Genomic DNA, 25,449 nt, shown 5'->3' with positions numbered 1-25,449 from the left:
ACGTAGCATTTTAGTTAAAAATGAAAGAGAAGATATATTAGTCACGGTGTGCAGAGAAACAAAACCAATAGGTTGTTGTATATATATATGTATATATATACATATATATACACACATATATATAAAGAAATTTATTGTAAGGAATGGGCTTACATAATTATGGAGGCTGACAAATCTCAAGGTCTGTAGGGTGAGTCAGCAAGCTGGAATCCAGGAGAGCTGATGGTGTGGTTCCAGTCATAGTTTGAAAACCTGAGAATCAAGAAAGCTAATGGTGTAGTTCTAGTCTGAAGGCCGACAGGCTTGAGACACAAGAAGAACTGGTGTTTTAGTTCAAAGGCAGTCAGCCAGGAAGAATTCTCCCTGACTCGGGGGAGCTTTTGTGTTCTATTCAGGCCTTCAACTGATTGGATGAGGCCCACTCACATTAGGGAAGGCAAACTGCTTTACTCAGTCTACTCATCAAATATTAATCTCATCCAGAAACATCCTGAACAATGTTTAACCACGTAGCTAGGCACCTTATGGCTTAGTCAAGTTGATACATAAAGTTAGCCATCAAGGAAGGGTAACCCAAGAAATTCAGGAGACTCGACAACATCTGGGTTTTACAATATATTCAACAGAAGGCACATCCCTCATATTATTGAAAGAAGCTATGAGATGAAAAGTGGGGTTGTTATGAACAGCTTAAAAGCTACCATTTATTTAACACTTTCTATCTTCATCTACTGGACTATCACCCTCCCAAAATTCTCTTAAGTTTCTGCTGTTATTATACTTTTCAAATGAGGAAAACGTGGCTGTAAGCAACCTTTAACCTACCAAGCTCACCTAGCCTAATGCCATCTGACTCCAGATCCCCAAAACCTAACTGCTGTTCCCCCAAACTGCCCTCTTGTTTTAGTAAGACCTCTGAGGCTTGACATTTACAAAGCCTGTATACGAAGACCTGTCATTGAATGACTTTTAGGGCAGAGCATTAGCTGTTTACTAAAATCTCTTCTTCCCTTCCTCCTGAGCACAAAGCCAGACACATTTCCAAGCCTCCCTTGTAGGGGGGTGGCAGGGGAATGTGCTCAGGTGTGATGTGGGCCACTTCCGGGCCTGATCATAAAAACCTCCCATGACAGTTCCTTCATTCTCTTTCACTTTTGTGACTCTTTGGGATGGTGATACCCAAGTATCCTTGAAACCCACGTGTTGAAGATGTCAAAGCTGCCATCAGCCCAGGTTCTTGAAAGGGTGCATGGAACCAAGCGCCCGGCAACCCTGCTCATCTGGAAGCCACTTTGAACTTTCTCCGTATTGAGCTTTTGTGTCTTGGGACTTTTGTTTCAGCAGCTTAGCTTACCTAATTAATGTTCCCACACTGCTCTGATAGGAGTGCACTCTTTTGTATTTGATGTTTCCAGTGATTCTAGTTCCTGGGAGTCTACTCATGAATTCAGCTTAATAATCAAATCTAGGTGATCCAAATTTTCTATCAGACCCAAACAATTTGAGTGGCTCTTTTTTACCCAAAAAATCCTGCTACCCAAGTAAAAATCTTGCAGCTAGTGAAGCCCATTTCCTGGAGAATCCATCCAGATCACCTTCCTTCACCCATTCTGATTGTCTAATTTTTTATGTCACATATGGAGTGAATTTTACTTACCACTCCACTCCATCCTAAAGTTCTGTCCAATTAAGTCACATAACCTAAGCTATCATAGATTGAATTCAACTGGAATTTTTTTGTTGTTGTTTTTGATGAGGAAGATTGGCCCTGAGCTAACATCTGTTCCAGTCTTCCTCTGCTTGGTATGTGGGATGCTACCACAGCATGGCTTGATGAGCAGTCTGTAGGTCTGTGCCTGGGATCCAAGCCCATGAACTTTGGGCTGCCAAAGCAGAGCATACAAACTTAACCACTACGCCACCGGGCCGGCCCTCAACTGGAAATATTTTGTTGCATTAAACAATAAAACTCTGAAAACAAATTTTCCCATTAGTCGTTTTTATGCCATCTTAGATAATATAACTTTTTCAAGCTCATACAGTAAGTATCTATGGTGACTAGGAATATAACAAGAACATCTGGTCCATTGTAAAAGTACAAGATTAAACCCAAGTTTATAATTTTCATCATTTTTCTTTCATTATACTAATCATATGTGTCAAACAATTGAAGACACTGTTCCTGCCCTTGAAGACCTCAGCACTGGTTTAAAAGAGAATAAAACACAAATTATAAACAATAAGAAAACAGGTAACGACATGTGACTGAGTATACACTAATGTTATATATTATATATCATATGTAATATATGTATATTATGTATTATTATACATCAATATATAATAATAGTATACGTTATAATGTGTAGTCTATGTAATATGTATGGTAATATGAATAATAATATACATATATGTATTATACATTATATATTTTATATACATTACATAATATATGCATGTACTCAGTCAATATATTACATATATATATACAATGTAAGTGTGTACTCAGTTACATATGTGTGTATATATATATTCCATAAATGTGAGGGAATTATAAGAATAGGATAGGATGAGTCAGAGTCCTCCTCATAGCTAGGGCCACGTGATCCAATTCCAAGTTTGAGAAAAGGTTACATCAACTAGGACACTCAGCTCCCTCTCTTAGTTTCTCCATCTTTCCTGTTGACCAAAAGAATGGAAGAGTCTTGTAAAATCAAATCAAAGATATTGGTTGAGCAAGGCACCGAGTTGGGCAATGGTTGAATAGGTGTCGTCTCTCAAAATTAGGCCAAGGGTTCTGTGTAACCAACAAGTTGTACAACAAAATGCTTCTTCCTCTCTGCTGCCGGGGAGCGTTTCTTGCTCCTCAGAGTCTGGCATCCGAGGGAGCCTCCTCTTTTATTTATTTGTCCTAGATTTCCAAGCACAAATAAAGTACAGTTTAGTATTTTACTGTGAAATATGATGTGCAAAGTTCAGTACAAGAATGAATGCAGAATTTAATTTACTCCAGGGTGGAGATTAGGCAGTGAAAAATTCGTACTCCATGGGTACTAAGATCTCATTTAAAAAGATCTCATTTTAAACAAAGTGACTTTTTGTTAATGATCCTCTTTTTTCTGTCTGGAAACTCTGGGAAAGTTACTTAAAGTGAGGACAAATTAAATAAGACCCTTTTGGCCTTTGCTTGTCTTTCTTCTTCCTTTCTGAAAGTCTGAACATGATGTGAATAGATTATTTAGCAATTTTAAATCATTGTTTATTCTTTTCTATTCTTTGTAAGACTTTGAAAAACAAAGTCATTTTTTTTCTCTTGCATTCTGTGGTCTAAGATATGAAGGGGAAAAAATAAATCCATGTAGTTAAATTGGTCACTTACTTTGAAATTACTGAGTGGACTTCAACTGGAAATATACTCTAAAATTCATCATCACTTCAGTAAGAGTAGCCAGTTAGGGCTAACTGTTTAAGTATCTGGGAAAAGATTGATATATAATATATACTTTTAAAAAGTTACGTTAAAAAGTTTGCCTGGTTTGAAGTTATTAAGCATTTAGGCCAACAAGGTTGATTTTCTACTTGGAATCAGAAAGTTTTCTTCCACATTTGGGTATTTAAGACTAACTTTTATAAATATTTGGCACAGTTTTTAAAAATGCCCACAGTGGTGTTATTGTTTATAATTTGAGTGTGGATTTAGTGTTTGGAAATAGTCAGAAGTTGTTTGGTGCTAAGTCAGCTTAGTGACCAGCCTGGGCAAATATTTCTTTAGATCAAAAATGAGGTGTATCATAAGTGGTGAAACCCGTGTCTGGATAGTTCATAACCTGGCTTGGAAGAAAATTAAAAAATATTTGAAGTGATGTCAATGCCATTAGAAAAAGAATCTAACCTTCCAGGGTGTCTTCTCTGAAGGATAATATCAATTTGGGATTGTAAGTGATAGTAAATCATTAAAGTGTGTACTCTGTAAGACATTAATGAAAGAAATTAGGGAAAACACAAATATGCTCCAAGCTTATAGATTAGAAGAATTAATATTGTTAAAGTATCCATACTAACTGAAGCAATCTACAGAGTCAATGTAATCCCTATCAAAATTCTAATAGCGTTTTTCACAGAAATAAAAAATCCTAAAATTTGTGTGGAACCACAAAAGACCCTGAATAGTCAAAGCAATTTAGAAAAAGAAGAATAAAGCTGAAGGCATCATACTCCATGATTTCAAACTATACTACAAAGCTATGGTAATCAAAACAATATTGCATTGGCATAAAAACAGACACATAGATCAATGGAACAGAATAGAGAAACCAGAAATAAACTCACGCATATATGGTCAATTAATTTATGACAAAGGAGCCAAGAGCATACAATGGAGAAAGGGCAGTCTCTTCAATAATTGTGTTGGGAAAACTGACAGCCACATGCAAAAGAGTAAAACTGGACCACTGTCTCACACCACACATAAAAATCAACTCAAAATGGGTTAAGGACTTAAACGTAAGACCTGAAACCATAAAATTCCTAGAAGAAAACATAGGCAGTAATCTCCTTGAGATCAGTCTTGGGGATGATTTTTTGGATTTGACACCAAAAGCAAAGGCAACAAAAGCAAAAATAAGCAAGTGGGGCTACATCAAACTAAAAAGCTTCTGCACAGCAAAGGAAACCATCAACAGAATGAAAAGGCAACCCTGCATCTGGGAGAAAATACTTGCAAATCATATATCTGATAAGGGTTTAATATCCAAAATACAGATAAACAACTCATACAACTCAATGGCAAAAAACAAACAATTTGGTTAAAAAATTGGCACAGCATCTGAATAGACAGTTTTCCCAAAAAGATATACAGACAGCCAACAGGTACATGAAAAGTTGCTCAACATCACTAATCATCAGGGAAATGCAAACCCAAAACCACAATGAGATATCACCTCACACCTGTTAGAATGGCTATTATCAAAAAGACAAGAAATAATAAGTGTTGGCTAAGATGTGGAGAAAAGGGAAGCCTTGTGCACTGTTGGTGGAAATGTAAGTTGGTGCAGCTACTATGGGAAAGAGTACGAAGGTTCCTCAAAAAATTTAAAATAGAGCTATCATATGATCCAGCAATTTCACTTCTGGCTATTTATCCAAAGAAAACAAAAACACTAACTTGAAAAGATATGTGCAACCCCATGTTTGCAGCATTATTTACAATAGCCAAGACGTGGAAATAACCTAAGTGTTCATCAATGGATGAATGGATAAAGAAAATGTGATCTATATACATGTATAGGAATATTATTCAGCCATGAAAAGAGAAGGAGATCCTGACATTTGCAACAACATGTATGGACCTTGAGGGGATTATGCTAAGTAAAATAAGTCAGACAGAGAAAGAAAGATACCATATGATCTCACTTATATGTGGAATTTAAAAAACAAATAAACTCAGACACAGAGAACAGATTGGTTGTTCCCAGAGATGGGGCATGGGGAGTGAGTGAAACAGATGAAGGGGGTCAAAAGGTACAAACTTCCAATAGTAAAATAAATAAGTCATTGGGATCTAATGTACAGAATGGTGATAATAGTTAAAAATACTGTATTGCATATTTGAAGGTTGCTAAGAGAGTAAATCTTAAAAGTTCTCATCACAAGAAAAAATAATTTTGTAACTATATATATTGACAGATGTTAACTATACTTATTGTGGTGATCATTTTGCAATATATACAAATATAAAATCACTACATTGTATGCCTGAAGCTAATATACTAATGTTATATGTGATTTATACCTCAATAAAAAGAAAGTATGTAGTCTATTACTTTATAGTCATATCTCTTAAAATCTTTCATTTGCACTGGGTTTTGCCTTTGATGAAGATGTATATTATCGCCAAATTCTTCAGTCTACCCCTCTTACTATAGATCTTATTTTCTGTGTTTAAATATTCACAAATAACTCCTATTTAGAAAGAAACAATAACAACATTTACTTCATTATCTCCATGGTTTATCCAAGATGACTTTTTCTTTCCTCCACACCAAATTGCTAAAATAATAACATAATATATGGCAACACGTAACTGAGCTCTTCCTATGGGGCAGACACCGTGCTAAGTAATTTTCATGTCTTATTGCTAACTCTCCCTATTAGGAAAGTGTTAGTATCCTCACCTTAAGGATGAGGTAACCAAGTATATTAGATTGCTAGGGCTGCCATAACAAAGTACCACAATCTGGGTGGCTTAAAACAACCAAGATGTATTTTCTCACAGTCATGGAGGCTAGAAGTCCAAAATCAAGACGTCAGCAGGGCCATATTCTCTATGAAAGCTCTAGGGGAGAATCTGTTCTGTGCCTTTCTCTTAGCTTCCAGTGTTGCCAGTTGTCTTTGGCATTTCTTGGTTTGCAGCTGCATAACTCCAGTCTCTGCCTCCATCTTCACATGGTCATCTTCCTTGTGTGTGTCTTTCTCCCTGTCCTTTCCTCTTCTTATAAGGATATCAGTCATATGAGTAAGGCCTACCCTACTGCAGTTTAACCTCATCTTTACTAGTTACATCTGCAGAGACTCTGTTTCCAAATAAGGTCGCATTCTGAGGTTCTGGGAAGGACATGAGTTTGGGGGGACACTATTCAACCCACTGCATGGAGACTTAGGTGAACTTCTGCATCTTAAGTTGTCCAGTTTGGGTAGAGCCAGGAATCAGGTAGAGCAGACATCAGAGACTGTCCTCCTAATTGCTTTGTTATTCTGCCCATGTCCACTGGCCCATTGGCTCACCACTCCTCTCCTTTGTCATGTGATCTGGCTTCCAGTCCCAGATCACTATTGAAAATCTTCTCCTAAAGGTCTTCACCTTCTTGATTACTCAGCTTCTTCTCACACTGGGGACGACATCTTCCTCCTTAACCACCCTGTTCCCTTAATTCTCCCACAACACTGTCTGGGTCTCACATCCCAGGCCACATATTCCCTCTACTTTGGCTCATTTTACTTGTCCTATACCCTAAATATGGGTGCTTCCCAGCTCACATTGCTCTGTTCTTCCCTTCACAATCCTTCTTTCAGAAATCTCCTTTATTCTCTTGGCTTCAGCTGTAAGGTCTATGTCATTGACTACTAAATCTATGTTAACCTATTTCTCCATGCTGTCCTCTTCCCTAACATTCAGCGTCAGACCGCCTGACTCATTTTAGACAAGAAGTTCTATCATCATTTCTAACTCAGCTTACACAAGATTAAATATACTTCTTCCTTGAAATCTCTTATTCCTCCTCCCTATTTGCAAAGACACTTTCCAGTCCATGCCCTCATTGCCTCATGGCAGGATTACTACAGCAATGCCCTAATTAGCTTGTCAGGTTCCAGTCTCCACCCTTCCCATGCATCTTTCTAAACTTTGCCTAACTAATCTCCCCAAACCCAATTTTCACTTTCTTGTTCTTTTGCTCAATGATTCCCTGTGTCCTTCACATTTAAAATCCTCTGACTTCTCTTCATCCACCATGCTCGCTCAGTATTATTTCTCGTGGCTTCCATAAGATTAATTGCTTCTCTGCAAAACTGAGTGTATTCTCATCTCCATACTTTGGCTTATGTTATCTACTTAGCCATTTATCTTTTCAAATCCTATCTCTTCCTCCAGGCCCCAAATCACATCATACCTCTTTAAGGAGTTCTCTGATATTTTCAGCTTTCAGTTCATTTCAGTGTCATTCCCAAAAAGGGAATGACAGAAAAGTTGTCAGAAATGCAAGATATACTCTCTCTCTCTGTACTCTGCTCTTAGCTTCTGTGTTTACCTTTTTTCCATCTGTTTCTCCTCCATCTCAGAACTTCTAAAAATCAGCATACACATCACTCTACACTCTCTTGTTTTATTGCCGTTGCTGGATATCTCCTCCCAACTACTTTACAAGGCCAAGGAGGGCAAAGGCCTTTCTCATCTCTCTTTTTGTTTTGCTCTAACACCTGTATCCCCTAGCACAAAGGTGAATATTTATTGCATAATTTGTGCTTGATTCACCTAATTTAATAGAGTTTCACAATCATTTGAGAATAGTGCAGAGAAACCAAGTTTCCAAAACCCAATATGTTCTACAAACCGGTTTCTAAAAAAGCTAAAAATATTTAAATGAGTTGTAAAGATAATTTTATAAATCATGTGAGGAAAAATTAACTATCAGGACATTTTAGAGTTGTGCTAATTCTCTACTATCTTTGGTTTTCTAGACATATCCTCAGAGCTACACTAACCAATAAAAATTACATTTGTAATACGGGAAAATTTTTATTTAGCAATGTGAATGAATGTCATTCTTTTTGCCATAGTCACTAAAAATATGTCACATAAATTTATACTTTACTCAAGGCAAATTTCTGAAAGCAGAACTCACTGACATTCAGAAGCCAAAAAAACTGAAATGCTTCGTTCTCACAGTATTAAAATTATTGTCTACATTGGAAATAATAGTAAGCCAAATAAAACTTGATTTCCTTTCTAAGAACAACACAAAGTCATTATAATTAAAAACGAACCTGAAGGCGTCACTGAATATTAAATTCTATGCATTCTCTGATAACGTACTCTCTCAAGTCTGGAAAACATACCTAGAAGTTTGACATTGACGCTTCAAAAGAGCAGAAATGATCTGGGTAACTCTACATTCAGCACCTTAGTGAGTGAGCAGGGAGCACAATAAGTTAACAGCTAACATGGACCCTTAGATTGAGGGGATAGATCAGAGAAGGGCCCTCTTCATGGGCAAAGCCAAAGAACATACTGGTCATGAATAGGGTTGGCTGTTCATCAGAAAAAACCTCCCACGAGCCATATTCATTTTTGTATTATTTGGGCCTCTTTAACAGAAACTTGATTCGACAAAAAAAAAAAAAAAAAAAAAAAAAAATTGGGGCAGCTGGGAAGTACAGTGATTGAGGCATTTCACAGAACCAAAGGCAGGAATGCAACGGAAGGAAGTGAAACCACCAACTAACATCTGACAGAACCCAGGAAGTGCTCTTGGTCCATATCTGCTTCTCCTTTTTGCATTTCCTCCTGGCTTCATTCTCTGAAGACTGCCTTTCTCTGGTCTTCAGTCCACAAAGAGGGCTGTAATTATAGGCCACATGAAGAGGCAAGCTTCACACTGGACCTGATTTTGAAATTCCTGGGTGAGAGCATTATTGGCCCATTTAGTTCAGGTTGCCAGGACTTTAACATGCAATTGTGGCCTTGGAACAGATTATCTCTGTAAATTTGGCTGCCTGGAGACTGTTTCTGTGGGTTTTCTTGTCATAGGATACTTAAATATAATTTTGAAATGCTCAGTTTTTTTACCTTCCCGAAATATCATCAGGGGCAAGAGAATAACTAAACATACAAAATAAATCTGAAGTAACAGTGTAAATTTAAAATAAAATTTGTTCCATGATTACTTTCCTGAGTCATTCTTGTTCAACTCTAAAGTTACATTTTGGATAAGGAGTGAATGGGCAATTTCCGTGGAAGAGTCATGAGTTTGGCAGATACTTCAGAAATAGATGCCTATTGGAAGTGCAATGTGGATATAACTTGCAGTTAAAATTTATGTCTTCAGGAAATGAAATTACAACTTCATGAAAATATGCTGAAATGAAAGCTAATATTTTCATATTACATGTAAACAAAAATAATAAAATCTCAAAGAGTCTTGGGAAAAAAATTACATGCAAAATAATATTAGGTTAAAAAATGCATTATATAAATTTATGACATCATATATATAGAAAATTAGAAAGAGCCCCCCCAAAATGTCAATTTTGGTGATTCCTTGGTTGTGTGATTATGGATAATTTTTGTTTATTTTATTCTTTAACATTGGAGCTGCCATTTATGAAAAACTGTTGCTTTTATAATTTAAAAAGCTTATTTTTATGAAAAGAAAAATAATGCTCCTGCAGTAGGAATATTATCATAATAGTGGAAACAGTGCTTTGCTTGGCTGATACTATATTACTAATTTGTAGATGGAAAAGGACAACACATCAGATTAGTGTATTGGACAAGAGCAATGCTGAAGAACACCCAGGTTCCTTTGGATAAACATTTCCCAGTTGACTATCCAAGTATTCCAGTACCGTTTGTTGAAAAGATTTTCCTTGCCCCAGTGTATTGCTTTGGTGCCTTTTTTGAAAATTAATTGGTTGCATGAGTATGAGTCTATTTCTAGGCTCTTTATTCTGTTCCATTGATATTTGTCAGTCCTCATGCCAGTATCACCCATCTTAATTAATGTAGCTTTAGTAAATTTTAAATTCAGGTAGCGTAAATCCTCCTACTTTCAAATTCACTTGAGTCTTCTAATCCATGAACACAGTATATATGTCCTTGTATTTGGTTTTCCTTAATTTCTCTCAGCAATGTTTTGTAAATTTTAGTGGAGAGATCTTGCATGTTTTTGTTTAATTTATTTCTAAGTATTTCGTTTTCTAATTGCTATTATAAATGAAATTTTAAAATTTTGTTAGCAGAAAACCAATGAAAAATAAAAGAATAGTTGATTTTACAATATTGATTATGTATCTTGCAACATTTTAGAATTTGCTCATCAGTTCCAGTAGTTACTTATAGGTTCCCTAGAATTTTCTTAAAAAACACACATTATGTTCTTTGTTTCTTTTTTTCCCTATTCCATGGCTAGGTACTCCATTACAACATTAAGAGGGGAAATCTTTGCCATGTGTGCAGTCTTGGAGGGAAAACGCTTAGTCTCTCACCATTGAGCATCATATTAACTGTAAGATTTTCATCAATATCCTTTATCAAGTGGAGGAAGTTCCCTTCTATTTCTAGCTTACTTAGAGTTTTTTTTAATATCATGAATGAGTTTTTAAATTTGTCAAGTGCTTTTTATGCATCTATTGAGAATGATTTATGGTTTTGTTCCTTTACTCTGTCAATATGATAAGTAATATTGATTGACTTTTGAACGTGAAATCAACCTTGTATTCTTGAGATAAACTCTATTTTGTCATGGAGCATCAATCTTTCAATATATTGCTGGATTTGATTTCCCAATATTTTATTAAGGAGTTTTGCATCTATGGTTATAAAGGATTTTTCTTTTGGCAATTTTCTTTAAAAAGATAAAATTCACATTTTATTTAGATTAAAATTCACTGTACAAAATTTGCTTTTCTCACCAAAAATAACAGCAATAATTTCTGTATTGTTCCTACATAAACAACAAAATTTCTATTTTTCCCAGGAATTCTTATAAATCAAGACGAGGTAGTGGGCGTGGTCCTGAGAAGAAAACAATCAAATAGATGGTCAGTATCCTTGGCATCTGATTCTGTGTTGATCATGAAACAAAAATGTTCAATATGCACTTGCTACAAAGCTTACGACTCAGTTAAGGTATAAATTCAACAAATGAATATAAATAACAACCAGATGTGGAACAACAATGGATTGCTCTCTATTCAAACTTCAATTTTCTCTTTACACTCACTTAATCGAGGGAAAATCTACACTGAAATCTCTACTTGGTGAGCTCACAGTTTCTTCTACGTGTTGGTAATTTCCTCAACTGCCTATTAGAGATTTTTAACAGCTTACTAAAACACCTGCCAGTCACTGGTCAGTCCTGAGTTTTACTGTAATGTTTTACAAAATATAGTCCTCCCCACACTTCCCCAACAGTTACTTCTTCAAAGAACTGGAAACTAATACCTGATAATTAGATTCATAGTAATAATAATGTTAAATTCAAAATGACTTAACTAAAATACCCCCAGAGTATGACAAACAGAGATCACACGGAAATGAAATGTCTTTTCAATACTGTCTTCTGAAAAGAGAGGTCTTCAAAGAATGAAAGTTCAAACAGTGGCCATTTAACAGGTGGTTTATCAATGTTTAATGAAATCAATGAAAGGCTCATAAGCAAATATTCAGCGATTAAGTGGCGTATACACACCTTACAGCTTTTCCTCCAAATATCAAGTACAGGGATAAAACCTATGTTCAAACTTCTCTTAGGCATTTTCAGTGTTTTTAAAAAGTATTTAAGGGAAGCCCTGTCTTAAATGTATAGTTTGATATATGTGTCTACCATGAAATTAAGATCATATTTTGTATCAAGATTTATGTTAAGTGAAGTTAAATTATTTGACCTTTGGTCTGTTGAAGTATTTCTTAGTTTTGCTTTAAGATGTTTTCATCTAATTTCATAGCTCTCCTCAGACGTCACGAAGGAAGAATATATAGGACCTTCAGTAACGCACAGACATTAAGAAAAAACTTGGAGACTATGGGGGCTTTGTACCTGGTGATAGAAGCTCCATTTCTTTTCCTCTGTGTTTCAGCTTGACCCTCCAACAAAGAAGGCTGGCAGAGAGTGTGTTGGATTGGATAGGTCAGTTTGGTACAGGTTGGCATGGTGTAGAGTGTGAGCTGTTCTATGACTGAGGCTACAAGAGATAAATATTTAAGAACTGTGAGGTGCTGTTCTAAGAAAATATCCTTAAGGTCCTAAGTCACATGCTTCATTTTTGGAACACTATTTGTTTGTAGTAATCCTCAAAGGTTAGTTGAGTTCTACATTATCTTGCTGAGCCCGAGGAATTTCTCAGGAAATCTTATTTAAATATCAGGTTTGGTGCCAAATCCATGGCTCTCTCAAATCAAAATTTATGATAAACATAAATATTTTCCATCTCTTCACATAATGCAACTCTGCAGTCAAGCTGCCTGCTACAAAGAAGACATCAGAGGCGTGGCCTTGGAGATTTTTTCCAAAGGCTCTTTTTAAAAATAGGACATTTTGTAAACAACAATGATAATAATGAAAGCAAAGTCAGTTGGACTAAAGAGAACAAAAATTCAACCAGCTATAAAGTGATTCCCTCTAACATTTGTATCATTATTTATGCCACTTAAACCTAAGTACTTGCAGGAGTTCCACAAAAATTTTAAAAATGTCATACTTGCCGATACATTCAGAATAGCAAATTTCCTTCAGTTCATTTGCCTTTTTTCCTTCATAGAACTGAAAGAGGACAGACATTATATTGTTGAGTTCTAAAGCAGTTGTGATTGACAGAAAAAAGAACAAACATCTTTAATTATCTTTAATTGCTCCCAGAGCAACAGATACTCCCACAATAGACACTGCTTTTGACAACAACATTCTAAGGCAGAGGAAAAAGAGAGAGCATAGATATCTTGGGGTTATTTCCCTAAAATTCTAGTTACTGTGACTTGCGTTTGAGGAGAAAGCCCACTAGACATAATCTAAGCCAGCTCACACCAGTGCTCATGGTCATTGCCCGCTTCTCAGTTACTGTAGTGAGAAATTTCACAGCCAAAATTTCTGCATCAGCTTCAAGAGGTCAAAAGTCCATATTCCTCGCTCTGGTTTTGAGGTTCATCAATCCTGGTGATCGCTCTTCCCCTGCTATGTCCACCCTATTATCGGTGACAGTGGAAAAGAGGAGAGCCTCTCATATCCCTGTTCCTTCCCCCATGGAGCTCTCGCAGATCTCCAGCACCTGTTTCTGCTGTGTTTTCAAACGGATTGATGTGTTGACTGCTATTGTCTCAAAGCACTTTCTTAGAACTGCCTCACCAGAATACACTCTGCACTCCAGCACTACTGGAACATTATCAGGGGAAAAGAGATCTTTTGAGATTTTGTCAGCCTCATGTTAATCCAGATGTGTGCTTTATAAGAATTAAACCTCAAATAAAGATTTTAGGTGAACTTCATTTTCATTCTCTTCAAAGTTTAAGGAGAAAACGTCTTCGTCTTGTTCTTTACCCTTCTTCCTCTGCATTGGAATTCTGAGTATTGCTGTTGTTTCTTTATTTATGTGTTTCTTCCTGTTCAGAAGTCTCATCATTTTTTTTCTGTGTGTGTGTTCTGAATTCATTATCACTCAGCTATTTTTTCCGTTTTCAGTGTCTACCACGTGGATTGTTCAGATGACTGGTAAAGTCAACTATTGCTGGCACAGCATAATCTCACAGAAGTCTCTTATGTACTAGATCTACAAATCATAGAGTTCTGAAGGTGTTTGGCAATAACGCTTACTTAGTTGATCAGGCATTTTATCTTCTGAGTCAGCTGTCCTACATTTCTTCACCCACTTCTGCCTTCTGTCCAGATCTTGCAGGAACCTGAAGAAAGTCAGATTGGATTGCATCATTTCTATGTTAAGTCAGGGGCTGTGCAGAAGTTTGGCATTGTATCCCACCAGCCAGCCTGCCTGCTCCCCTCTTCCCTCCTCCAAATTCGGGGCAGCCTGCCTCCTGTTGGTAGTGGGGAAAGGAAACCAACCAGGTGGCTAATTTGACATGACTAGTGTTTTAATTTTCTTTCTTTGAAATATCTTTGTAGATTTAGTATCAGGGTCATGCTGGCCTCATAAAACACATTGCAAAGTGTTTCCTCCTCTGCTGTTTTGGAAAGCACTTGTGTAATATTGCTATCTTTTCTTACCTAAATGTTTAAGGGAGTTCACCAGTGAAACCATCTGCCCCTGATGTTGTATTTGAGTGAAGATTTCAATAAGAAATTCAGTTTCTTTAATAGATGTAGGGCTAGTTAAATTTATTATTTTGTCTTGTGTCTGTTTTGGTAAATTGCATTGTTCAGGAAATGTGTCCATTCATCTAGGTTTTTGAATTTATTAACATAAAGTTCATAATATCTATAGCATCTATAGTATATTCATACATTTTTCCCTGGTATTGGGAATTTCTCTCATTGTTTTCTTGATCAGGCAATCTAGGGCTTATCAACTTCGTTATCCTTTCAAAATAATTTTTTGTTTCTAAAGATTTGCACCTGAGCTGACAACTGTTCCCAGTCTTCTTTTCTTTTAAATTCTTCTCCCCAAAGCACCTCCGTACATACTTGTATATTCTAGTTGTGAGTGCCTCTGGTTGTGCTATGTGGGACACCTTCTTGGCCCGGCCTGATGAGCAGTGCCATGTCCATGCCCAGGACCAGAACTGGTGAAACCCTGGGCTGCCAAAGTGGAGTGCACAAATGTAACCGTTCTGCCACTGGCCAGCCCCTCGAAAGAATTTTTTTATGTGCTAATTTTCTCTATCATTTATCTGTTTTCTATTTCATTGATTTATTCGCTTTATTATTTCCTTCCTTCTACTCACTTTGGATTTGCTTTGCTCTTCTCTCTCTAGGTCTCGCTGTAGAACCTTTATCCTTTCCTTATCTAGACATTTAAAAGGTATAAATTTCCCTCTAAGCACTGCTTTAGCTGTATCCCACAAAGTTTGATTTGCTACATTTTCATTGTAATTCAGTTTGAAATCTTTTCTAATGTATCTTGTGATTTTTTTCCTTTAACTCATGCACTATTGACAAGTGTGTTGTTTAATTTCCAAATATTTGGGTTTTATACCTTATGTTATCAGTTTCTATTGTGGTCAGAAAACATATTCTGTATTATTGCAATCCTTTTAAATGTATTAAGACTTGTTTTATGGCCCAAAATGTGGTTTATCTTGGGTGACATGCCATGTACACTTGAAAAGAATATTTATCCTGCACTTGTTGGGTGTAGTGCTCTATAAATGTCAGTTAGGTAAAGAACTTTGATAGCGTTATACAGATTTTTTGTCCATTTCTTCTATCAATTGCTGAGAGAAAACTAACTATCATTGTGGATTTGTCTCTTTCTCCCTTTATTTACATTATTTGTTCATCTAGTGTATTTTGAACCTTTTATTAGACACATATGTGTATGATTGTTATGTCTTTTTCCAAATCTGTCCTTTTATTGTTCTGTTATGTCTCTATCTCTAGTAATACTCTGTCTTGACATCTATTATATCTCATGTTAATATAGCTGCTCCAACCTTCTTAATTTACTGTTTGCATGATTTATCTTCTATTATCATTTACTTTCAACCTATCTGTGTTTTTATATTTAAAATTCATCTCTTGTGGAGAGACTATGTTGGGTCTTGCTCTTTTATCTATTCTGAGAATTTCTGACTTGTAGCAGGAGTGTTTAGTTCATTTACATTTAATCCAATTATTGCTATGTTTGAGATAGTGAGACCTGTCACTTTACTAGCTGTTTTCCATTCGTGCCATCCATTTTTTGCATTTGTTTTTGGATTCTATGTTTCTACTTTCTTAACTTCTTTTGATTTAATTGGGAATTCCCTTTTAATGGGTTTTGGTTTTTTAGTCATATCATTTTGTAGTGTTTCAAATGGTTGCTCTAGGGATCACAATATACATCCTTAATTTCTCACAGTCTACTTAGATTTAATATTGGACCACTTCATATAAAGTGTAATAACCTTTCAAAAAATAGAAATTTTTAAACTCCTTCTTTACTTTTTAGTTGTCATATATATTTTATCTAAAAATATTATAAATCCCACAGTAAAATACTATAATTTTTCCTTTAAACAGTCATGCATATTTCTAAAAAATTAGGAGGAAAACAATAATCTTTTATATGAGCCACACATTTATCATTTTTGGTACTTCATTCTCTTTTGAAGATTCAAATGTCTCTTGCCATCAATTCTTCTTACCTGAAGAACTTCTTTCACATTTTTTGTACTACAAGTTTACTGCTAAAAATTCTCTTAGCTTTTATCTATCTGAAAATGTCTTTATTTTGCTTTCATTCTTGAAGGTTATTTTCACTACATTGAGTTGACTTTTTTCTTCTTTCAGCATTTTAGAGATGTCATTTTATGATCTTCTTGTGTCCATTGTTTCTGACAATAAATCATTGTTAATTTGTATCATTCCCCTGCATATAATTGCATATTAAATGGCCTAGTTGGAGTTTACCCCATGCATATGTAGTTCAGAGGTCAGTTAGAGATTTTGGCCAAGTTTATATACAGAATCTCTCTCTCCCCACCCTGCCTATGGCTTTCACCTTTCCAGGATTTTCCTGCTTACTTTCCAGCTGCATGATCTCCAAAAACTCTGTCCTATGACTCTCCAAGGCAGTAAGACTATGGATTTCTGTTGGAATTTTAGCTACCCAGCAAGCTGCAGTAGAGTCTAGCTTCAAACCCTGTATCAAAACAGCAAAATTATCTTGTGTCATTTAACTCTTTCAAATGTAGATTTACTTCCAGTTTCTTTCACTTCCTCTGGGGTGCCTTCAGATTATTGTATTTTATATTTTAGATAAAGTTTATAGTTGCTATCTGAGAGTGAGTTGACCTGACAGAAGCTCCTTCTCCATTACCAGAAACCTATTGGCATCAACTTTTTATTCACTGAGAAATCAGAGTTTATTAATTAGTTTCCCCACTACCTCCATGGAGCAGTTACCTGGGGTTTGTAATAAATAGATTTTTCCCCTACTCTACCGTGGTAAAATATGTTATTTATTCATTGATTTATTTATTTGTTTATTCCCCACATGTTTACTGGGGATCTGCTATGTTCTAGGTATTGCACATATAAAAGTGAATATGATAGTCTCTGCCCTCACAGAGCTCAGAGTCTAGTTCCACACTGTCCATTACAGTATTTTCTAGAACACATATAGAACATTTCCATCACCCCAAAATTTCTAATGGACTGTGTTGGTGTAGCGGAAGAGAAAAACATAAAAATTTATCACTAAAATACGGTATGATAAAGTGTAAGAAAGGAATTATATACGTGGGATGGCAGCTGAACAGAGGTGATACTGCTTAGTTGATATTACATAGATCCAAAGGGGAGATGATTTTTAAGCTGAATTTTAAATGATTAGAAAGTTTGGTCAGTTGTCCTAGGCACATCAATAAGGTATAAAGACTTGAAACAGATAAGGGAACTACAAGAAAACTCCTGACTCTCATATACCTATTTCAGGTGTCTGGATGAATGGTGGTGCCATTTGCTGATATAGGGACCAGAGATGGAAGACATTTAACATGAAAGTAATGTTTGGTTAAGGCCATCTGGAAGCTGAGATGCCTATCAGACACTCAGGAAGTTGGATGCACAGTTCTTGAGTTTAGGGAAGGGACGTTTGAGGTGGAAACACAGACCTGATGACATAATACAATTTAGGTGGCTGTTAAATTTGTTAGTATGTTTGAGATGCCCTAGAGGGTGTAGAGGAAGAAGTGAAAGGAACTAGCACATCTTGATTATATAACATACATCAGACATTTGATTACGCACTTTACACGTTTGGGAAGAAGTACAATTACAATCATACTTTAGTATTAGAAAGACCTGGATTTGAATCCATACTCTACCAGTTTACTAAGTGTGTGACCTTGAGCAAATTATTTAATTTCTCCAAACTCCAGATTCTCATCTTTCAAAAATTATAATGATAAACTTCAGGCGGTTTTGTGAGATTTAAATAAATAAATGGGAGTGTCTAGCAAATGGTAAGCTCCCAATAAATGTAATCTATTATTATTATCATTATCATCTTATTTAGCCTTTATAATAATCATATGAAGTAGCTTTATTTAAGAATTACTAAGTTTTTAAGTAGACAAGTGGATGATCCATAGCCAGAATCCAGGTGTTCTGATTTCTTTCCAGGGTTCCTTTAACAAAACTATTCTGTAGTAGTTTCTCACAGGAATTAGAAACATTTTGTTAATTACATCCAAAAGAGTACATATATTTTCTTTGCTTTTTTTTTTTAAGAAAAAGAAGAGCAACTCCAGACATGACTCCAAAGCAACTGCATAATCAAATTTCTATTCATGTAGCCTCTTCCTTTACCAAGATAGTTAGTACTGAAGTAATAGCTGTCTGTCAACAGAGATGATTATGCTCTGCTTTTAGACAACTGAAAATAATAAATCTCAGGTGTCAGAATATCAACCAGGAACTACAAAAATGTCCTTCTCCATTAAGTTTTGGACAAGTAACCTATATTTACCTTTACATATCTTGCTAAAGCTGAAGGCTTTACTATATAAATATAGTGATAGTAATTCATGCCACCCACCAATTTCAAAGGCTACATGAAAGATTAAGAGTTTCATGTCTTTGTAAAGAGTGATAAGAACATAATGATTTATTAGCGTTCCAACTGCTGCCTTCCTTTTCCTTTCATGTCTTGACAATTCTTATCATAACTTTCCTAGCTGATGGTTTAGTAGAAGCAGTTAGCAGATCTTAGCTTTAAAATTACACAGATAACTTATTTAAAGCTGCAGATTTGTTCCAATGGCATTTTACTTATTTAACAAACATTTACTTTCTTATATACCAGATATTGTTTGAAACTGGAGACCCAAAAATGAAGAGGTATAGTCTCTTTCTTTAGCGAGTTCACAGTCTGGTGAACATAGTCCACAGAGAAATAATTGCAGTAAGTTTTGTAATAGAGCAATGTTCAGGTTGCACATGGAGGCTAGCCAAGGCAATCTTCAAAGAAGGGGTTAAATTTCACTATGATATTAGGAGTATGTAAATTTTTAAAGATCATTAAATTGAGCATTTACAATTTATGCATTTCAACGTAGGTAAATTTTACCTAAAAAACTATAAAGAAATATTGAGTTCTGGTTAGTAGGATTGTTTTTCAAAAGGATATGGGTTGACAATTCTGAGAAGTCCTTCTGTGTACTCTAGGCTTAATAAAATATATATATATATATTATTATATATGATACATATATCATAATTAAAGAATGAGAGTCAGGTTTCTGGCTGTTGACATGGAAGTTCCATATGGAAATGGATAAAATGGCAATCTACCTTGTGATGTTTGCAGTAGAAAAATATCAGTATGAAATGATGGTTTTTAGTAGATAGATATTAAAATAACTATTGACATATGTGTCTATATATGCATGTGTGTATATATCTCTCTATATAATTATACATATACTTATTACATATAAATATATACATACATGGATGTCTATGTAAACACATATACATACACACACATACACATACTTTCTAGCTCTGTCGACTGAGAGGGCCTAGCAATAATACACTAGTAGCAATAAGCACATGTAGCACCAAGATCTTGGTTTCTAAATATCATTCCACATTAAAAGAAACAGGGACTTCTGGGAAGATGATTGATTACAGGGCTGCAGCAGGCAAAATCAAGGCTAAGCCTGGAGCATCTTGTTATCCTGGAAAGTAAGAAAGTACTCAAACAATGAGGGGACATGTAAAAAGGACACAGAAACTGGCTTTAAAGGGCTCCTGCTGGCCAAAATATGTAATTTGAGCATCAAAAAATATAATGACGGGGCTGGCCCGGTGGCCGAGCGGTTAAGTTCGCGCGCTCCGTTGCAGGCGGCCCAGTGTTTCGTTGGTTCGAATCCTGGGCGCAGACATGACACTGCTCATCAAACCACGCTGAGGCAGCATCCCACATGCCACAACTAGATGGACACACAACAAAGAATATACAACTATGTACCGGGGGGCTTTGGGGAGAAAAAGGAAAAAATAAAATCTTTAAAAAAAAAAAATATATAATGACAGTAATGAATTACAACCCACTGAATAAAACAATATCCATGAATCAATGCTGATATAAATACTTTAATTGATTAATTGATTGAGAGAAATGAGAACTCTCCTCCTTAAAGTAGTATGCCAATAAATAAAGGTAGAATGAATGATGGATTTAGAAAATCATCAATGGATGCTAAAAGTGTAAGTGAAAAAAATTGATGAAGAACAGTTTTTTGTACACCCTTCAAATAATTCTCCCACAAATAGTTTATTAATTACAAAGAGGAAAGAGAGTAACTTTACAATGCAGAAATCTGGTAAACACAACTTAGCTAGGTGATTATGCTAACATCACCAATATTGGGACAAACTATCATCGTGTGCCTTCTAACATGACACACTGAGAATGACACAACACTATTTGTGTGATATCTGCCAAAATCTCATAACCTGAACCCAGTCATGAGACAAACCTATATTGAAAGAAATTCTACATAAAAACTGGCCTTTGTTCTTCAAATATGTCAGGGTCAAGAAAGCCTGAATACCTCTTCTAGATTAAATGAAACTAAAATGATATGACAACTAAGTGCATGATTAGATCCTGGACCAAGAAATAAATAGCTAAAAGAATATTATCGAGAAAATTGAAAAAATGTGGATATAGACCATCGTTGAAATATGTTCTTAATTTTAAGTTTCCTAATTTTGATAAATATGCTATTGTTTATAAAGAAAAGTCCTCACAAAAATAATCAGTATTCAGGGTAAAACTTTAACCAATTCTCAAATAAATCGTATGAAACATAAATATGGATATAGATAGATATAAACATATAACGAGAGAGGGAGACAGAGAGACAGAGAGAGAAAACAAAGCAAATGAGTCAAATATAATGATTGCTGAATCTGGGTGAAAGTTTTATGGGAGTTTTACTATTTGTGCAACTTTTATCTAAATTTTAAATTATAGCAAAATAAAAAATTACATAGTTTCATTTATCCTTAAGATGTAGAAAACTGAAAAGAAAACATCACTTCTATCATAATAACAAGAAAATGACAGAAAAACTGTAAAATTATAACTCTTTTTGAACCCATCAGAGAATTAAGATTGTAGGACAGCTTAGAAGTCTGAAATTTAAAGAAAGGCAGGCCCTTCTAAGGATGCAAGCACTGTCCCACCTGGGTCAAAGCTTGAGCAGAAGAGAAGTCAGATGGCATATAAGGAAAAGAAAGACAAAAGAACGGGGCAGAAAAAATATTTGAAGAGCTAACAAAAATAATTAAAGACTTCAAAATGCATATCCAAGAAGTCAAGGAATCCCAGGATGCATAAATGTGGAAAAAAGAATCCACCTAGACAAATAATATTCAATCTGCTGGCTACAACAATAAGGAGAAAATCTTGAAGGTAGTCCAAATAAAATTACAGAAGATTTCTTATTAAAATGTATACAATGCAGAAGACAATGGAGTTACATCCTTAAAGTACTGAAAGGAAAAAAACCTATCAACCCACAATTCTATAGCTTTCAAAAATTAAGTCAAATATTGTTTTGAACAAACAAAAGCTGAGTGATCTATTACCAGCAGACCTGTGTTAAAAAGAAAAGTTAAACAAGTACTTTATCAGAAAGACTATAATACTAGAAACTTAGTTGTACACAAAGAAATAAAGATTACAGAAATTCTAAGAAGTAAGGTGTGATGGTTAATTTCAAGTGTTAACTTGACTGAGCCAAAGTGTGCCAGATTAAACATTATTTATATACATATATATGGAGAAAGAGAGAGAGAGAAGTGTTACACAATTTGATGGTAGACTATGAATACTTAACGATATATATTATCAAACTGAGGGCAACCATTAAAAGTTATAAAAGAGATCCAAAAATTAAGTGGGGGCCAGCCCTGTGGCATAATGGTTAAGTTTGGCATACTTTGCTTCAGCAGCCCAGGTTCACAGGTTCAGATGCTGGGCGTGGACCTACACCACTCGTCAGCCGTGATGTGGCAGTGACTCACATATAAAGTGGAGGAAGATTGGCACAGATGTTAGCTCAGGGCTAATCTTCCTCAAGCAAAAAAATGAGGAAGATTGCCAAAAGATATTAGCTAAGGGCAAATCTTCCTCATCAAAATAAAAAAAAAAAGGTAATAATGGAGGCAAAATGGAATCATAAAAATACTCTATTAACGCAAAAACAGAAAGAAAAAGAAGTGAAAAAGGAAAAAGGATGAGACAGAATGAATATAAAACAAATAGTAAAATGATAGATTTAAATTCAATCATATCAGTAATTACATTAATGGTCTAAATATTCCAGTTAAAATGCAGAGATTGTCAGACTGATTTTTTTCAAAGCAAGACTGATATTTACCTGGCAGGAGACATACCATGATCAAGAAGGGGATTTTCCCGGCGTGAGACTTGTGCATTGCACTCTGGATGTGCTGATCACTGCAGTATGGCTGCATGCAGGAATCTTGACTGCATGATTTGTGCTGGAGGGGATCTGTGTTCCTGCTCTCCCCTGAGATAAAAAATTAAGTAAATAATTAAATCAACAAAGCAAGACCTGACCACAGGCTGTCTACAAAATGAACCAACAATAAATATAAAGGCAAAAATATGGTAAAAACAAAAGAATGGAAAAGATAAATACAAGCAATAATTGAAAAAACCCCAGGGTGCTATAGCAATGTCAGACGAGGGGACTTAAGAACAAAGCATATTACCAAGATAAAGGGCGGACATTTCATAATGCTAAAGAGGTAAATTCATAAGACGATATAAGGAGATACAAAAAGCATAAATGTGTTTGCAACTAACAACAGAACTTCAAAATACACAAAGCAAAAACTGCTACAACAGAAAGAAGCAGACGTATTAGCAATTATAGTTAAAAACTTCTTCACTCCTCTCCCAGCAATCAATAAACAAGCAGACAGAAAATCAATAAAGGTACAGAAGACGTAAACCATAACGAGCTTGACCTAATCAACATTTACAGAATATTCAAGCCAACGACAGTAGGGTACATAGTACTTTCAACTGCTCGTGGAGCACTCACTAGGAAAAAACATTTACTCATTCATAAAATAAACCTCAACAAATTTAAATAGAATTAAATCATACAAAGTATCTTCTCTGATCACAACAGAATTCAACTAGAAACTAATAACAGAAAAATATCTGGAAAATCCCCAAGTAATTGGAAATTAAATAACATACTTTTAAATAACAAGTAGATCAAAGAAAGAGTCAAAATATAAATTGGAAAATATTTTAAATTAAATTAGAATGAAAAACAAGGTAACATTTGTGAGATGCAGCTAAAAATGGGCTTAGGAGGACATTTATAGCACTAGACAACTACACTAGAAAAGAAGAAAGATTTCATTTCAATGACTTCAATTTCCACCTTAAATTATACTCATAATAAGCAGAATAAAGGAAATAATAAACGTGAGAGAGGAAATAAATAAATAGAAAACAGGAAAACAATAGAGAAAATCAATGAAAGAAAAAATGGTGTTTTGAGAAGATCAATAAAAAAAGATAAACCTTTAGCCAGACTGATTAAAATAAAAAGAGAGAAGACACAAATTTCCAATACCAGAAATAAATGAGAGAAAACAGTGAAGACCCCACAGACATTTTTAAAAAGATAAGTAGGGGATACTATAAACAACTTTATGAAAATACATTGGATAACTTAGATGACATAGACAAATTTCCTAAAAGATTCAAACTACCAAGCTTCCTTCAAGAAGAAATAAGTAACCTAAAGGTTATATTAGCATGTGTAAATAAACAAACAAAAAAGAAATTTGTAACCTAATACTATGTCTGTCAAATAAACTGAATTCATAGTACAATTTTTCCCACAAAGAAAATTCCAGGTCCAAATGGATCACTGGCAAATTCTACCCAATTCAGGAAGAAATGGCACAAATTCTGTACAAACTCTTCCAGAAAATTGAAGAGAAGGAAATACTTCTCACCCCTTTATTAGGCTAGCTTTACCCTGATACCAAAATCAGATAAATGTATTGCAAGAAGAAAAAACCCCAAAACTACAGACCAGTATCCCTCACGAATATAGCTCCAAAATTCTAAAAAATACACATTTAAAAATCAATTTCTTCAATATGTGAAAAGGATAATACATGATGGCCAAGTGGGGTTTGTCTTGGGAACAAGGTTGATTCAACATTAGAAAATCAATCAATGTAATTCAATATATAAACAGACTAAAGCGGAAAATATATATATGATCTCAATAGATACAGAACAAACACTTGACAAAATTTAACATCAGTGCACGATTTAAAAAAAGATAAAATGCTCACCAATCTATGAATAGGAAAAAACTTCCACAGTTAGTTATAGTGCATTTACAACAAACCGAAAGCTACCATGCTTAACAGTGAAATATCGAAAAGTTTCTTCCTAAGATTGGAAAAACACAAGATATTTGCTCTCACTACTCCTAATTAGCATCACATTAGAGGTCCTAGTCACAGTAATAAAGAAGAAATAAATGATATAGAGATTAGAAAGAAAGGAAGAAAACTGCCTCTATTTGTAAATGTCATGTTGTCTATGTAGAAAATCACAGAGGATCTATTTTAAAAACCATATAAAAAAATTTAGTTCAGCAAGGTCACAAGATACAAGGTCAATATACAGAAATCAGTTGCATTTTTATACACTAGCAAAGAACAATTGAAAAATGGAATTATGAAAACAGTGTCTGTACAATAGCATTAAAAATGACATATTTAGCTATAAATCTAGTAAAGTATGTGCAAAATCTCTGTGCTGAGAACTAAAAAACACTGATGTAATAAATAAACAGACACCGGCAGCTGTGGATTCAGTCAGGCCTGGTTAAAGTCCTGTCTCTTCCACTTTCTCGTTTTGTGATTTCAGCAGCTTCCTTAGCACCATTGCACTCCGCTTGCTCGTCTGTAAAATAAGGCTGATAATAACTACAGAATG

At 35.1% G+C, this 25,449-nt stretch overlaps 1 non-coding gene and 2 pseudogenes across 1 annotated transcript; 1 reads left to right on the top strand and 2 right to left on the bottom strand.

Moving 5' to 3' along the window:
• Window positions 1-12,071: 12,071 nt before the first annotated feature.
• Window positions 12,072-13,279, bottom strand: LOC138919687 (52 kDa repressor of the inhibitor of the protein kinase-like; annotated as a pseudogene).
• Window positions 13,280-13,422: 143 nt separating this feature from the next.
• LOC138919352 (52 kDa repressor of the inhibitor of the protein kinase pseudogene) lies at window positions 13,423-14,234 on the bottom strand (annotated as a pseudogene).
• An 8,580-nt stretch (window positions 14,235-22,814) lies between these two features.
• LOC111772287 (U1 spliceosomal RNA) lies at window positions 22,815-22,978 on the top strand. Its single transcript, XR_002806080.2, has one exon. It is a non-coding gene; the product is annotated as a U1 spliceosomal RNA (small nuclear RNA).
• Window positions 22,979-25,449: the final 2,471 nt, after the last annotated feature.

Source organism: Equus caballus, chromosome 20, assembly GCF_041296265.1.
Source record: "Equus caballus isolate H_3958 breed thoroughbred chromosome 20, TB-T2T, whole genome shotgun sequence".
In the NCBI taxonomy this organism is placed as follows: Eukaryota; Metazoa; Chordata; class Mammalia; order Perissodactyla; family Equidae; genus Equus; species Equus caballus.
Note: the sequence above shows the minus strand (reverse complement) of the source record. Positions and strands in the feature narration are given on the sequence as shown.